Here is an 18,125-nt window from a genome sequence, read left to right as displayed (position 1 = left end):
TTGTTCGTTGCATGGCTTGCACCTTAACAACACCAGAAATAGATAGAGAGTATTTCTTGTCTGCCGCGTTTTGAGTTCTGTTCGTCCGCCTGGAACCACCTACACCATCGTTGCGCTGCTATTATTCATACTACGGAGGAATCCGTTGTGTTTCTTGATGATTCGTTTATGGAGCTGCCGTTGGTATTGCCATTGGTGATGTTGAAGGGGGCGTTGGTGGTGTATTACTGCAGAACGCAGCTACCCACTGACGATGCTGTTCATGGTGGAAAAGGTGCTGATGGCGGCGGCGGCGGCGGCGGCGGTGGCGGCGTTGATGGCACGGATCCAACAACGCCTACTCGCGCGGGCGGCGGGGGCGGAACCGGCAATAGCATCATGCACGCCAACAAGTGACTAAATGTTGTTGTTGGTGCTAGTGAAGAAATGCCGAGCGGAATGTAGTCAGTCTTCTGTCACTGACTGACGGACTGCGCGACTGGGCTTTCCGTTCGGGGTTTGCTTAGTTTTGACTCAACTTCATGTCCTTCATATGTTGTTTATTATACTACTTTGTATATACAATTATTATACTATAATTATTGTTGTTGTTGTTGCAGCTGCTATCGCCGTTAGACTGTGCACATAGAGACACAGGTTTGGTGGTAAAGACGCCGAAACGTGGTAGTATCCAGAATAGCGGTCGCTATCGCAGTCATCAGAAGCTTAAATCGGAAGGTTAGCCCCAAGAGGAATTGCGTCAGCAGCATCAGCATCAGCAAAGAGTGAGATACATACACAGACACACACACACACATCGATAACAAATGTATGTATAGACCAATGATATAGATTGACTCTTATAAACAACTCCTGCCATGCACATATATAGTCAACTCCCGGTATTTTAAGTGCATGTACCGCCATTACCAGCCTATTTTCCTTGGTGGATTAGATGGGAGCCAGCATTTCGTCCAACTCAACAGATCATAAAAGCGTATCTAACGGGCTGGATTAGCTAAAAATACGCAAAGGCGGTTCTGCCGTATAGAACTCAAATGTACCTTGTTATATTCGTTTCTTCACTAGTTAAATTTACAACGAATTTTATTTATACGTACGGATTTAACGAAATATTCTTCAGAATATATAAAAGTGATACTCACTATGGTACATATGCATGCGCACGTCTTCGAAATTCGCTTCAGTACGATAACAATTTTCTGCTAAAACGCACGTACCACTGAAGACGCTCACACCTTTATCAAGCTACCGCTCGCTAATCTAAGCTTCCTGACTGGCCATCGACGTAATCGTTGACAACCTCATTTTTGAGCTCTTTAAGCAACACTAACAATGAAACCAAAAGTAATCCTGCTCCGACTGACAAATTTCTACTCAGGATTCTGACAATCATCGAGAGCATCGACACACTACACACCGCACTGTTCTTCACACAACAAACAGCATTTGAGTATTATTGCTGAAAAAAATGCTACAAAATAACTAATACACAGTTACACTATTCAACATCAGCATCCTCGGGATTAACAAAAAGTAAAAACGCATCATTGTCATCCATCACCTGCTAACTCCGGATAACTTCGTAAAGTAAAATGTTGCATTCTATTTTTGCACCCACGCATTTGATCAAGCGAAAGCTGCGAAGCATTAACTATCATCATCAAAGAAGATTGCAACAGTAGAGTATTACAATGGTGTAGCCGTATTCAGCATATTTCTAAATCGCGCATGGCAGAAATTATTGCGGTGCTACGAAACTACTAGTTAGATACATTAATTAATAATGAGTTGGGCACGAACCTGGGTTGACTGCACGTTAGTTGTTAGTGCCCTAAAAACCCGTTGGAACGAAGCAGAGATCCACGAACGAAACGCGCATTAACTTACTAGGGCCGCTTGCTTTGAGGAGGGGCTCTACGAAACAATTTTGAACATGTTTAGGCCCTTGGGCTGTGAGGCAGGCCATAACGCACACAAGAATAAGATCCACTGGGACACGTCACGCGAGAGAATGAGCATGTGGGGAATCTGAAATTATCAACAAATCAGAATAGCAAAATCTCAGAAGAACGATTCAGTTTACTGAAGCAGGTCGAAACGAACGACGCGGTTATTTTCGTTCAACTGTTGTGGAGAACGGGCGCATGCACATTTTCTGATAATGATGCCACAATATTACGATGGTCAACCCCAGATAAAAAAGAAAAAAGGTAATCCATTGTACTGTGTTCCTACAACATACAAGTATTTAGTACGTTATGTTTCGTGTTAAGTTCGTATTGCCTTTTATCTATAGCTCTGTCGATCCGTGCGTTGAAATTTGATTTAGACAATTTTGCTACTGAAGGTTAGTTTGTTCTGACACATCGAAAACAAAGAATTAACAAGAAAGACACGATTACGTGTTTGGTGCGTAGACGAAGTCATCGTTTACGACAAATCGTTAAAGTCTACCAACGCAACGCGCAAGCCTCTTCTGAACCTCAGAGAAAAGTGCCAGTTGAGCTAGACGCGCAGCGATCGAATCTCACATCCTCATTTATATATAGCGGCCTTCAGTAGGTTAATGGAAATGACGACACAAACATAAAACATTCCGCGCCTTACTCACTCAAATACATGAGCTCGTTTCATTCTTTAATTAATATTATTGTTGCTTCGCTTCATCTCAACACAGCGGCTGAACTAGAATGGTAAATTATGAATCGGTTGTAATATACCACCATCTCAGGATGACTGCAATCGGCCACTAAACGAAACAGAGGCCAACACAGCCGCGTTCGGCTATGGTGGTGTGTGACTTGGCATGGTGGAAAGGCAAGAGGATAACTAAATCGGAACAGCTGTAGGCGACATCTATCTGATCTAAAATCGGCCATCATCTGACTCGAGTGTAGTAACGAATCATTCAGCTAATTCAACGGACATAAAGAGAGAGAGAGAGAGAGAGAGCGTTTCGAAATAGACTCACTGCTGACTTTGTGTCTCTTCGATAACCCCCTGCCTTCGCCACGAGAAACAAAAAGCTGCATTAATTATCGCTATCTTCGTTAGCAGCAGCAGCAGCGCGAAACTAGTAGAAATCTAAACGGAACGTGCGTCTAATAAATATGAACGTAACTGTTTTAACAATTACAGTTGCCGCCGCCGCCGCTGCCGCTGCCGCTGCGATCATTTGAGACATCTACAAGCAGTTTCGTCTGCAGCACATGCATGCGTTTGCATTTAAATTTGCAGAGAAAGTAATGTGTTATTGCTATATGTAAACTGTAGTTGAAAGCAGGCGACTACGCACGTTATGTAGATGTCCGAATCCGTCGAGATCAGATCCGAGACCATTTATAACTAGTTGTCCACATATGCGCTACAAATATATAGATCGAATTACAACTATATATGCGTTCAGGCATATTATATATATATATATATACGCTTCGGGTTGACCATTTTTTGTCGAGAAGTGTTGTATACAACGCAAGCTGGAGAAGACCGAAATCCAGTAGTGTTCAAGCTAAGCCATAATAAGCTATTATAGCTCGTTTTATGGTTATTGAGCCGCATCGAAATTGCATCCGCCAGTTCGTTATCACACGACATATACAATAAAAACTTTAGACTAAACCATTATAGATTACGTTAAGCTAACAGATAAAGATGCTTATTGAATAGTGCATTCATCTTAAACTCCATAATTATCTGTCACTATTCTAAACGTTATCTTTTTTCTCCATCATACAAATTTATATTGAAAGCCATGATGTAATCAATTTCACCCAAGTATTTTGCTGGCACATTGCCATAGCTGAACGCTCGTTCTGATGATGGCCTGGTTGGTGCTATCTTCAATGCATTATATACCAGCATGTATATTATATATATATATATAATAGTAGCAACAACATCAGAACATTAAATATTAGCAATAATGCATTCACTCATATATTTCACTCAAGAAAAAAGAAATCTAAAATGTGATTCGATTTGTCATATTTACCGCTGCTTGCTAGCGGCTGTGAGCAGTGAAGAAAGCTGTCAGAACTGTCTCCTCCAGCTGGAAATTTTTTTCTTTGTCATGTTCTCTAATATAGTCGCTTCGATTTCATTGGGGTGAAACAATACCAGGACTTCTTCGACAGATACGGGTCTGCCCGTTCGTTCGACCGCTTGCCAACGATATCAATCACGAAAACACGCGCGTCGTCGGCATCGTGATGCGACACGTTGTTGGTTGCTTCTACTGTTGTCATTGTTGATGCTGTAGCTGACGTATCCATCAGATGAGTGAACGAGATCTGATCAGGTAGTGCATACGATTCAGTTAATACGAGAAATATCGATCAGAAGACGTCATTTTTATCATCTGCAACAGCAAACTGGGTAAAGAAAGCTGTTGAAAAGGTATTATATGTACGAGCTCAGCTGTAAGTAACATTGTTCAAAAGAAAATAATGTTAACTGACATTTCTTGTATGTTGTTCCACTAACTTAGCTGATAAATACCAAGTACTTTCCAAAATGGTGATCGTGTTTACCCACCCAATATTTCGATCTGTACACCAGTCCTGAGATAGCCGCTTTTCCGGTCGAAACTTACCTTATCTCGGATATTGTCCAGAATCTTAGACTCAAAGTACGACCATTGCAATTGCTTGTTTAGCTGCTTTAGTTTCTATTGCAATGCAAGTAGAATTTTCGCAAATTGTATTTGTTTAGCATATGCTGTCATCTGCATTGTAATTACTGTTCAACTCTTTTCAGGACCTAAGGCCAAGCCAACAATCGGCTTTCTTATCCCAACACTATTTTGCCTTTGTGGTTAGATAGTAAAACGTCGCATGACAAATACCGCTACGGCAATAGCTAAGCTACTTTTTCCGCGTATCACTACAACACTTACCAACTCTACTGTACCGCTATGTCGCCTCTAACCCATATCCTATGTTATTAACATGCTTGCGTGTCTACACTCTACAACGCACATTGACGCGCACACATATAAACATAACAGATGGATGATCGTGCTACAGAAACAGCGGCGACAACTGCCGTAACACACAGAGAAGCATCTTGCAAATGTACGAGGGCCTTGTATCTACTGGCCAGCTAGCGGAACACCAGCAGCAGCCGCAACCGGGCGTCTGTGGTATGAATATGTGTGTGTTTCTATGTTTGGTTAATGGTAGCAGGACCTGCCACGGGTACGGCACAACACTGCGCTAGCTACTACTGGAATTCCCACAGGCCTCATCGGCTGTTGTTGCAGGCACCTGCTGCTGTTGTCGGATCGTACTTAACACCGCACGGACTTCAATGTATTCTTACTCAATACCTTATTGTCGCGGTACTTTAAATGATGGCAGGCAAAACTACAACCAATACAAAACAGTCGGATAGATCCAGTAGTAGCAGCACCACTATCAATTTTGGTAATAAAAGCTCTATCTTAGCAGATGAATAAGCACAGTTTTATCCATTATGTGATAATGATGGTGATTATCTCTGCTTATTGGTCGGGTTGCTATTAGATAGCTTTACTAAGAAACGCAATGCTAAACGGGAAGAAGAGGAAGACGAATACTGGGTGGCTCGTTTTGCCGTTAAGGTTTTGCTGTTGTCATTGCTGCTGCTATCTGTATATCTCGTCAGACTCAGCACTTCTTCACCTTATTCTTGTCATAATTCGGATACCTTGAATGCAAGCGTTCGCTTGACCGCTGGGTTCCCTTTCGCTGCAATGGAGGCAAATCTTTCACAGCAAATTGAAAATTTTCGATCTCCTCTCAACCAGATGCTGGCAGAACTGAAAAGCTATCGCAAAATACATGCTTTATTCGATAAATATATTTTATACTGTCGAGACAGAATGACTCATGTAAATAGTTCTTCAAAGGAAAAATGCGTTTAAAACAAAGCAAATTATTAACATACCTGTCAGTCCGAACGTGGAACCCAATAATTCAGTATCAATTATTTAAGACCTCTCTACTTTTCAAGAGTAGTATAACTTCGTAAGTTTCAAATGCAAATGCGCAATAGGAAACAGAACAACAAAGAAGTGTACTTTATATAATTAACCATGAGGAGTTTCCATCGAAGAATGATTCGATTTTCTATGAGCCTCGGATGGCACTAGCAAATCTAAGTAGCTGTTACCTTGATTATATATCAAATAGTGTAGAGTTTCATAAGTCACAATCTTTAATGGTTTCAGTTCTCACGATGTGAAGTGCACAAACAGGGTTCTATGGTATGTTTGCGCATTTGACCCACACCTCGTGAATACATTAGACATTGAACAGTACAGACAACTAGTAATTTTTAATTCCGTACAGGGAAAAAGTGATCATTACGAAAAAAGTACGTGGTGTTCCGGTACCTATGGATATTATTAAAGTCAACTATATAGGGACACGCCTAGACGCAGGCTTAAAAAATCTCCGCTCGAAGCCCTGTTTCCTTGATTTCGGACAAATAATCCGAGGGCAGTAGTCCCTTATTCATTATAGTTCATTATTATTAAATTAGTAATTATTATTATTATATTAGTATTAAATTGCAGCATGCAATAGAAGTGTGAATGTTGTACGTATAGGACACTTCGGGTCTCTATAACAGCATCTCACGATAATGGATCGGTACGCTTACTTATTTCAACAACTTAAAAATATGAAAAACACTCAAAGATCAGTAGTTGGTTATCAACGTACCGTGCATTCTAGAGAGTCTTTACGAGCACACATTCCCACAAGTGCTATACACGGAAGAACCTGTCAAAGAAAAAAAAAACAAAGTCGAATAATGAACAAAACATAAAGACAGCCATTAGAAAGAAATCTATTTTTTTCCGGTCTAGCAATAATTATCCTTCTACATGGTTGATTTTTCACTTCAGCTTTCCTATAACATGGCTTCGATCGGAGATCGCTCCGATTGTCAACATCAGCAGTGGTCGCAAAGCTGTTGTAGAAAAGAAATTCGAGTGTACGTGGTCTTCGTTGGCAAGCAAAACAGTGTGCATCTTATACGTGTAAGTACTCTCAATGCGGCTTCATAATACAATCTTTCTTTGGTCTCGAAATACGCAAACGTTTGGCCGAAGTTACACTGTGTTTACGTTTTTTTTTTACTTCCAATACCGTAATAACATAATGGGCCGCTCGCATACACCTATACCGTCAAATGTAGACTAGCTAATTCTTGCTTTTCTGTTGAATAAACAATCGAGGCAAGCAATATTGCTGCCTATATGCTAAACTCCCAGCTCCATAATGAGAACACTTTCTTAATCTCGAAAAACATTATTTTCTTCTGCAGTCATGAGTATCTTCAAGTTGGTGACGCTCGGTAATTCGAATCATAAGATCAGGCGATTAAAAGTGAATCAAGATGGGTTTCCGCCTTCGATTAGACTTTCTAACGGTGCCCAATATTGATGCATACCCTCAGTCTTTAACCCCGATGGTCAAAGCGATTAATACTGAAATCTGTTTATAGATGTGTCGACCAGGATAAACAATGTGCTTGCACTGAGACCCGAATCTTAAAGAATTATCCTGGGTAACGTCCTGGAACACCATTGATAACCCACTTTTAGATACGAATACGTAATGTAATTGAAACTGCTATATGGGAAGTGGTTGCATATGACGCTAAACCTAACGAACGAGCATATCGTTTCATTCGCACATTGTATTGAATATCTTTGCCTAAGACAACTCGACTGTAAATTTGATTAAACAATAGAAAAGAAAAGACACGATTTGCGACTCTTTACTGCTGGTGCTTGTACTGCCGCCGCCTCAAGCTAATAAACGGCTACACATGTATAGTTCAAGTTAAGTAAAATAGGTAGCTCGACTGCTTAATCCTAGCAATATGTTCCTTCCTAGTCCACCGCCTAACATGTACATGTTAAGTACTACGCGAAAATTTTGGACTTTCAAAAGATTTCAGAAGCCCGCGTAACACACACGCACACACACATATATATTTATATGTACGAGAGCCAAGAGTGTCACAAGGTTTATATGTCAGTGTGTAGTACTCGTAGTAGCTTTATCCAAATTCATTTCACGCCTTTCGCCCCTCTGGTGACCTCAGTTTCCTTCTGCGTTCTGTTGCTGTTATTGTTATCGCTTCTCTCGCTTTACGTCTTCGCTCTTCCTTCCCCAGCTGGTTCATTCAGTCTAAGCGCTAGCCAGCAACGCCGGAAACTAATGTCTGGTGCTCCAGTCGGACAAAATGTAGCCGCCAGTGAGATACAGGCAGCGGCGACATCTACTTACATCGCTACGGGCAGCGACGGATAACCGGATCGACCGGTGAAGCAGTCCACACAAGATAGCAGCAGCAAGTAAACGCTACCCACTCGCTCGTACCGAAATGCCGAGGGGATCCCTTCATAACAGCGATACTAGAGATAGGGATGAAAGTGGGTCCCACCGTAACCTCACTATTGCTCCGTCGTATAATTCTTTAGCTGTAAGCTGGCCCCTAAAGCGAAATGATAGGCGTGATCTTAGGTAGTACATTACGCATATTTACACACGATACTTCGCAGCTAATACAGTACTTACGCTTGGCGCCTACTAGTACCAAGTGTAAAACCTCTCACGAGTTAAACAATTTGCGGTAGAAGAAGCTTGATGCAACGAAGGCCTTACCTGCGGTGCACGGCGCAGGATACTTTCCCCAGAAAACTTCTACTGGAAACAAACGCATATTAGATGTATTTTCTTGGCTGGCAATAGCATATTATATATATGTGCATATGATACACACGTCGTATACATAGACGGGGAGAATTTATATCGGTTACGCTAAGTTTAGTACTATTTTAGTAAACAATAAATCGAAATAAAGAGACGGATGACGATAATTTCTACCGAGCAGATAATGTGACACGACGTGTACTAAACAAGGAAAAGATCGCAATTCATATTTGCTATTCCAAGCTTCCTTTGTTCGTCGACCTCTGTCGTTAATAATAACCTCTGTTGTTAATAATGTAGAGCAGATCATTCCCGTCTTCGAAAATATCATAGCTATAGCCGTGATAACCGCAACACGCCGAGAAGTCCTGCCAATGCTTCTGCTTCAACTATTGATGACCGCCAATGCCGTCCTTCTTTGACCTAATAAGTAAAGCACGGTGTGAAAACTGCCGAAACAGTGTACTGTGCACGCGGAGCTATCGCACTTCTATAGTACAATCTAAAACATACAAATAGCATATAGAATTCGATGTTGACGGTTTCGTTCAAACAAATCGCTCGTTAACTGATATGTATAACTACTGTCCACTACCAAAAAGCCTTTCGTCATCATAGCTACTACTAGCGTCCCTGCTGTCAATACTATGATTACAAAGATGAACGTTACTAGACTTAAGTTGCAGTAGAAAAATATGTGCTTCTGTCGTCAAGCTACTATCTACCACCACCCCAATCCCGTTCAATATCCGTAGATCCCAGCTGTCCGGTCACTAGGACCGTTCGACGGGTTTAACCCAGCTCAGTTGACGAGCCGCCACAGCAGAGGCGATCCAAGCACCTCCAATCCGACTGTTCAAACTAAACGAGGCAATTAAAACAACTAAGCAACAAGATAACTACAGCACACAACCTGCCCCCGACGTAAAGTGCGACACTGCACGGGTATTCGCTCATTTGTCCGTTGATATAGAGTAACAGATAGAATGAGGGCAATTGGAATAGTTTAGATATGTAATGCGCTTACAGACCTAATTTTACCATAGTGTAATGCAATACGATGCAGAAGCAGATTTCGGCAACACAGTTCTGTCCCCATATAAACATAGCGTGCCTCAGACACCCATTTTCAAACAGTTTAGAATTAAAGCCATTGGGCTTACGGTTCAGATCACAATCACATCGTGTACACGAAAGCGTCGACACGGGGCATCGTGCAAGAATATGGCAATTGATTCGCATTCTAATGAAGATGTGATGATGGCTTGCCTCGATTAGAATTTCAGTAGAAGCAGCTGAAGTTGTTACTGCCCTTGTTACTATTGATCATCGTTAATTGGTTATATGTATCTTGTCAAGTTGCATGTGTTCTTTCTCTTTTTGCTTCTCTCAGTTTGAACATAGTTCCACCGTCCGTCTGCTGACACATGAATGAAGCTGACAAATCAACGCGTGACAAGCTGGTGCAGTGCACAAATAAATAATGTAAAATTCGAATTTTAAAACGTATTTACATCGAGTGCACAATGGTTTAGTTGAACAGATGAGCTTATCTGTTCAACTGAAATTTCTATCGTATCTTATAATTATAGGGTACTACATAAATTCAAACATGATAACAATCAGTCGAAGTTTTACAATGACTGTGCTATAATTTACCTGTATCTCATTTGTTTTATAATTGAAACTACTTAACCATAATCGAAAGCTTTTTTAGGTTACGCTTATGCGTATTTGGATGCGTTTAACACCGTCAGGTATCTAATATCGTACTGCAACAGGAATGGATTATGTAACTCTAAGTCGAAAGAAGGACAATATGATGACGACGATGACACAAGCATACCGAGCAACTTGAAAAATGAACGAGGTGTAGTAAACGTAAGTCCAATCTGTCTCAGAGTAGCGGTCCTTGAATTCAGCATTGCCCACAAATCTGTTATATAGAAGGAGCAGTCCGGATCAGTTAAGCGAGAACACATCACGTAAACCTTGTGCTATTTAAGCGTTAGTATCTGCTTATTGCAGGTCAAACAACAACAACAATAGCAGAATCAATAATACGGCATAACAATCAAGACAACAACAATCGCTTCCTTATTTATTACCAATCGGATATCATGAAATTTGCATTCTGTGCTTAATTGAGTGAGGTATCTTAGTAAAAATGTTTTATGAAGTTGAATTCCTTCATGATTAGCCACCGCGAGGCTCAACAAAAAGTAGAAGTACGTCGAAGCAACACGTACAGGCCTTCGCAATAAGGCACAGTTTTTTCTTTACCCGAATATCTTAATAGGTTTGAATATACGACAGAAACACGGACATTAACCAGTGCAGCCCCAGTAAGATTCGCACCGGTAAAGCAGAAACATTTTTCCGAGATGCGCAAAGATCCTTAATTACTCCATGCGAAGAAACTAATCTAGACCAGTATCTAAGCCATATAAACTCCCCGGTGTGTACTGATGCATAGGCCCAATAACGCTGCTGCAGAGCCACGACATAAACCGAAGATTGGAGAGTAGACGGTAAAAATATGCAGAATTCTCCCGTATTTAATGACCAGCTGAGAACATTAAATTTTTATATACATTGTTATGGCCTGAGACTTGAAACATACGAAAGAGCTTTGTAATCGTACAACGGAAGTAGCCAGGCAAAGCTGTTGCTTAGCAAAGACGCCTAAACAGGCGTAGGCTTACATTTCGTTCTTCGTTCGAAATAAACTATAAATAGCTCGCCACCAACGCCAGCCCACAATAACGTCCATCAAGCAGTTTTAATACGAGTAGTTTGTGTACGAAAAATTTACCTCTGTCGCACAACCAATGTCTCTAAAATGACTGTTGTCTGCCCGGAGCATTACCGCGCTCATCATCGCCATCAACGTCGTCGTCGTCGTCATTGTTATTGCTTAAGCTTTAATAATTCCCACCACAAAAGCTGAATTCGTTTCAGCGGTAATGTAGAAACAAACCTGCTCTTACCACCGAATTCAACTAATATATGACCAATATTATCTATCTTTAAACACATCGTTGCCGTTTCAGAGAATCCTAATAGTTGACGGCAATATTTTCTTTGCTGAGCTCTTGTCTGTGACATAAACATCGAAGACCTTTCAACGAAGACGTTTAGCCAGACGCTGTGTATAATACAGTGCCAGGTGCCGCTACCCGAAATCCAGTGTCCAATAGCTAGAGTAGAATTAGAGCGAAGTCAGCCGCTGACAGTTTCACAAATAAAATTGGAAGACCGAAAAAATAGGACTGTGGCTGCCTTCGGCAATAGCGATTCACAATTGTGATCACATTAAAGTCCTTCACAATGGCGTGGTACGGTGACGTTGCTGAACAAAACGAGACAACGAAAAGACGCCATTTTGTTATTTAAGCGTAATCAATTGCCACCACAAATAAAACCGATTTAGAACGTTCCACTAGAGTGACCCATACACACACAAAATGTGTGTAATATTTACTTCATGCGTAAAGGGCTGCATCTCGAAATTACCATAAAACTTGCATTCATCTCTATACGAAAGATGTGTACCTCAAGAAGGATAAACTTTTCGTTAAAATTCTCCATACTTTGATTTTGGATAGAATTTATGATTGTTGAGGTGCAGCTGTGAGCGTTTATTTTTGTAGAAATCCATTGACAAGATGCGTACACTGACCGCTGCTTTGGAGTTATGTACCTAAGCTTTACGTTCCATCTGAAAATAAATTTAGCATTGGATTCTACACACATCTGGTTTTCGCAGACACTATTTATTATTGCTTTGAGCCTAATGAACTGGTTCTATCAACAAATGCTAGAATCAATTGGTAGTTGATTTTAGTTCTTAAATCGATTCTACCATGGAATAACCTTTAATTAAGTTGGTCGGTCTATTGCTAAATGACAACGGCACGCACGATAGCCAATAAAGCGATAATCCTTCTGTAATTGTCAGTGTGTCAATACAATGACTATTAACTGCTAGGCACAAACTTTTACTTTGTAGAAAGCAATCGATCTGGCTTCTACTTGACTTAACCAAACGATGAACTGCTATTAGATCTTGTTCATGTAACACTTGGTACGGAGGAACAGGTATGCACTCGCTCCGCAAACCTCTAGTTTTATTACTAGCTGATCACTCGTCATTTCTTAGCTAACAGTCGACGGTCATTGAACTACAGATGCACGCACACACAAGAACAAACGCTTGTGAGGATTGTATAGGCCTACGGATGTTGCTTACAGATGCTCTGGACTGGAACATCCCCCGGCGACTGGCTATGCCTTGCAGTAGGTAGTTATAATCATACTGCACGGGAGTGATTCAGTGGGCTCTAGTCATATGGCGTTCAGCCATGCGGCTGACCGGACCCGCACGATCAACGCGCTCCCGATTTTCGCCTAGTGGTCCCCAGCGGCTGGTCGGACGGCGTCCGTTCTGCCGCTCAGTGGGTGAGTGATGAAGCTGGAGGAGAGTGGTGGGCGGAGGGAAGGGCAGTGAGGTGTTGCAAAAAACAGGAATAGAAGGAAACGACAGAGAACGATCACGACGGCCACACAATGTTTCCGATGGCCACGATACTACCAATGCCTGCGGAGGATTGTTTTATCTGCTGGCTGCTGAGTGATGGATGCCTTGCAAGCGATAGAACGCCGGCTGCTTGTCTCCTTGCCTGTCTGATTGGATATCTGGGTAGCCGCCTGGCCGGGCGCTGCACTACCTGTATTTATTTATAGCCTCGTTCCTACAAAAACTTCCCACAGGAGCCTAACATGTCTGGTTTTTTCCTTTCCTAGTTTACGCTTTTGCTCTCCGGGATTCGTTTTCATGCTCAGCGACCTCTCTTTGTTGTAGCAGGTTGCACGTACAACAGCATAGGCTCACTCCCAAGCAAGCCGGAATCTATAGTACTGTCGGCTGTTAAAAACTCCTATAAAATATATACGATACCTTTAGAGCTTAGGAATTAATAAGAACAAAAAATATTACAGTAATTTGTCCAGCTTTAAGATAGCGTGTGCCTGGGGCATCCGGTGAGAGCTCTCCTCCCCGCCCCAAAATATTTTCATTATATATACATATATATATATATATAGATGCAAAATGCAACACTACCTCAAAAGAAATTTATTTCGAAAGATTAATAAAAACAGATCATTAGTGTTTATGAGAACTACAGAGACTCAACCCGATATTAGAGCTTCCGACATACCAAAAAATGTAGCTTGACCATTTTTAAACAACTAAAATCCGGTTCGCACCTTTTTTTCGTCTGAGGGCTTTTTAACTTACCTTATTCGAGACTTATCAAAAGTGTGATCATAAGAATTACTATAATAAGGATAAAAAACAAAACCGACAATAGCAAAACAAATACAGGCAGTCAGTAAAACAATCCATTGAACAACCACGTTGCAGGACCTTATGGCATTTCTTAATTATCTCAACAATAGGAGGGGACCGCAAAGGCATCTCAACATAAATGCAGGCTCAATTTTTTAGCTTCACAGAAATAATGCAAAAATATCCCAGCCTCATGTTGACAAATTGAGCTCATGTGGTCGTCTCTTTGGCTAACGTTATAAAAAAAAATCGTCTCTATTTGCCGTAGACTCGAAGGTGCATTGTAGGCGAAAATCGCAGTGTTACCAAAAAGCAAGACTTCCAAGCTTGAGCAGGTTCAGAATTTCGTTAGGTTGAAACATGTTAAACTCTACGTTTTTGACTCAAGCAATCAGCTTGAATTTTAGGCCGTTTGTTAGAGGAGATGATTGAGTTTAGAATTAACGGTAAGCAATATGTACGACCATCTAACGCACAACGACGTTTGCTCATAGGTGCACCCAGCCTTCTTATTTTCAGTTCTTCTAGAATGATTACGATTTGGTTTTTCTCATGATTTTTACAGAAACAGCCCCTCCTTCCCCTCCTCCCCTCATCCCTTACTCGTTTGATGCCCGTGTTGTACTGCTGACACTCTTTGGTGAGCACTCAAGCGACATCATCGCGGGTAAACCACCCCATCTACTAACCGCCTTTTGGTGCTCATCAGATAGAGTGCAAACTCTTATATTTGGTATTTCTGCGCTAATACGTTGTAGAGGCACTGACATGGATACGCATTACATATTCCACGAAAAACACGATGACACATATTCAACAAACCCAAGGGAAAAAAAGTCTGTTTATTAGGCTGGAAGCATAGAACATGGATAAAACGTATCAAAGGCGTAATGGGGAGCCAAATGCATACTCAAAACAATTTTCTGCGTCAGCAATAGACCGCCAGCCCCAATAGATCGAATCTACTACAACCATGCCTTTAATTGTGGTAACCGAACGACACCGATCTTCCTATTTATCCCCCAAGAGGTAAAACGTAGATACGTTACTATACCGCGATAGTCCGATGTCCGTGACTGGACAGATCCAGTGGAATGTGAAAGACCATAATAGATTGTAACTGTAAAACGAAAATAGAATGACCGTATAACATAAGCAATAGACCGAACAAAAAAAGGATTACACCATACGCATAATGTCGAGTGGAATAACCTGCATGTGAAAAAGATCCGATTGTGTATCAAACAAAGGAGGAAAAGTCGTCAACGCGTCCTCTACAATGAAGTCTATAGCGTTTGCTGTCAGCCTGTCTGTCATATATAGAATTGTGCAACGAAATTCCATCGTCTGGGCCTTGATGTTACCGTTATCCTGTCTGTATCATATTTGCAACCCTTTAATTTCATAAGCCTCATTGGAGCGCATCTTGCATGAACCTGCCGGTAGAAAATTCACAAGTAGCATTTCCACGTACTCGAAGCCAACCACCAACACATCAGCGGACTCAATCAATTTGCGGCCGTTCTCTACTTGAACCAAATGCAGGTAAGCGGTCTCCTTTTTCCAAATTGCTAATTTTCGAGATAATAGTTTCGAAATAGAAGTGCCCGCAGTATTTTCAACTTGCATCATTGTCCTGCTTCTCGGTTTGCCATTGTTGGACGACACCCGTTCTACGTACGCAGAGAAACTATACAGCCAACAAACATGATCGACAAGCATTCCCAAGTGAGTGTATACCAGACAGCTGCCTATTCAAAGCGTTCTCAAAGACTCAAAGGGTTGGATCCTGAAGTCGTTAAGTCAGACTCGCTTGATACAGATCATAGAATATTCACCATTTGATGTATACATTGTCTGCTATTGCGTTTCTACTGCCTACTTGTCTGCATTCAGCGCTATCTAATTCTAGTGCCAATTGTAGGACAGCAGCCTTCCCAAGGGGATGACCGTTGTGCTTCGCGGTCACAAACATCGTAGTATACCAGTACATAGTACCAGTACCATGATCCGGCGACTAGAGGCATGCCTCACCTACAACCTCCTGCACTTTCTGGTCCCAGGAGGCTTTGCCACTTAGATAGTAAACAGGCAGGCAGGCAAGCAAAGCTGGTTCCTGTTTCTCGGCCTCTGAGCCACTTGACAACGGCCGACGGCGGACAAGAATAAGCACGAAAGGCAGGAAAGCAGCATGTCTACCTGTGTTTGCGTCAAGTTTCTGTAGGGCGCAACAGTGGTAGTGCAGCGGCAGCTGGCTGTCTATTGTGGCTGAATGCTACTCCTGCCGTTAGCCGAGTTTCCCTCTGCTCTTCGCTCCGTCCCTCACTTTTTGCGCATGCGCAGCTGTCAAGGTCACTTCAGCACTCCACGAGAGGACCGTCACTGAACGCAGAATCGAACTAGGCCAGTAGCAGCCTCATTTGGACAGGGCAGCACACGACCGGCGCCACCAATCACCGGCGCCACCATCGTAGTAGCCACAACCACCAGCATTGCCACCGTCAGCATCAGCAACACCGCAGTTCCCTATGGGAGGACGCAGCAGCACAGGAAAGCACCAGCAAAGGCAGCAACAGCACGGAAAGGGTCTGTCCGTCGGTCGGTCGATTAAACCGAGCATAGGGTAAGAGAACCTGGCTTCGCTAAATGGTGCACGTTAGAGCACGAGGGAAAAGGAGCCAGCACTGCCACCACATATATCACTGGGGATGCTGGCGCTGCTGTCACACGAGGTGGGGAGGGCCACACCCTCCAATCGGTTCTCAGACCTTGCGCTAGCTACTGGATAAAATGACAGACAGACAGACTTAGGTCGGCCGATCGACCGACAGAGTCGCCCAAGTTGCACCACCAGCGGAAGCAGTAGTAGCATCACCTAGCGCACCACACTCCGACGCATTACGCGTAATAGCGCATATCCCCATTTCGTACTTACACCACCTGCCGTCCTAGCTAGCCTACGCCTAAGATTATCATTTTGCTATCCGTAGGTTCCGCATTCAGCTGCTCTGCCAAGGAGGACAACAACTACCTCAGAGAGCTTAGTAGCAATGAGGCTCACCTGTACAGAGTCCAACGCAGACTTCACAATCTGCGAACGTCCCTATATTTCTCCGTTTCATTTCTGAAACAGGAAGGAAAAAGAAAGCACCAGGAACTCCTCCGCTCTATTGTATTCAAACAATTAGTCCATTTGAAACATGCTAAGCTTTTTCTATCCCCATTTCCATATTAGGAATTACGGCCCAGAAGCTCTGTTTGTTTCGAAAATTAGAAAAAAAAAAGCCTCAAACGACCCAGAGCGTCGGCTTTAAAAACTAAGTACTCCGTCGCGCTTGATCACAAAAAACCTTTTTCCACAGCCCTAAGCACTTCACATTCGTACCAAAGCTCCGTGACACGATGGCGAACTATCTGTAACCATTGTTTAGATGCAACTGATCACAACGATGATGAAACATTTTAATGAATACACATCTCATCGCATGATCATATTACACGTAATAGAAATAGTCAAAGCAGAGCCTATTATTAAAATGTAATAAAAACAATGTTTGCAAACTGGAAAAATGTTCAAGCACCAGCGTGTTTGCCGACCATCGCTAAAATAATTAAAAAATGCTTCATATAACAATGAACCATATTACCATCATCCGCCGGGAGGTAAATGAAGACATGTTTTCGTGTTCGGGTGCAAACAAAAATACGCCATAATATTATTTACTACATCTTCAGGTACACGATTCGGGTTCTCTTTTTTACGCTCGCAACTGATTTTCGTCCCTAGAATTTCACATTTTTTTTTGTGTAGTTGATGTTTTAGTTCTCATTATTTCTGCGTCAACAACATCCATCCACTCTTTCGCTCTCAAATTACTCAGATTAGTCAACTCACTTTCGTCTTCTTTCAACCTGTTCTCTTCCATTCGAGATACTGCGCGCCTCGTTCAGATTTTGGTTTATCTCGCCTAATGACGAACGATTATTCGCAACCTAACCGCACCACGATGTTTGGGACTTTACCGTAAGCTTTTGTTTGCTGCTTGTTCTTTATACAA

The 18,125-nt window shown here is 42.1% G+C and overlaps 1 long non-coding RNA gene across 5 annotated transcripts; it reads left to right on the top strand.

The window, feature by feature from the left end:
- The first annotated feature begins 588 nt into the window (after nt 1-588).
- On the top strand, nt 589-17,927 carry LOC111272009 (uncharacterized). 5 transcript variants are annotated; one of them, XR_002687266.2, is made up of 4 exons: nt 589-764; nt 4,126-4,401; nt 6,896-7,030; nt 7,318-17,927. It is a non-coding gene; the product is annotated as an uncharacterized LOC111272009 (long non-coding RNA). The 5 variants fall into 5 exon arrangements; XR_002687267.2 differs by having other exon boundaries at nt 4,092-4,401; XR_015315572.1 differs by lacking the exon at nt 589-764 and having other exon boundaries at nt 4,260-4,303; nt 8,176-17,927.
- The last annotated feature ends 198 nt before the right edge of the window (nt 17,928-18,125 follow it).

The sequence above is a fragment of the Varroa jacobsoni genome, unplaced genomic scaffold (genome assembly GCF_002532875.2).
Source record: "Varroa jacobsoni isolate VJ856 unplaced genomic scaffold, vjacob_1.0 contig01400, whole genome shotgun sequence".
Classification (NCBI taxonomy): domain Eukaryota; kingdom Metazoa; phylum Arthropoda; class Arachnida; order Mesostigmata; family Varroidae; genus Varroa; species Varroa jacobsoni.
This window is presented reverse-complemented; position numbering and strand designations above follow the sequence as displayed.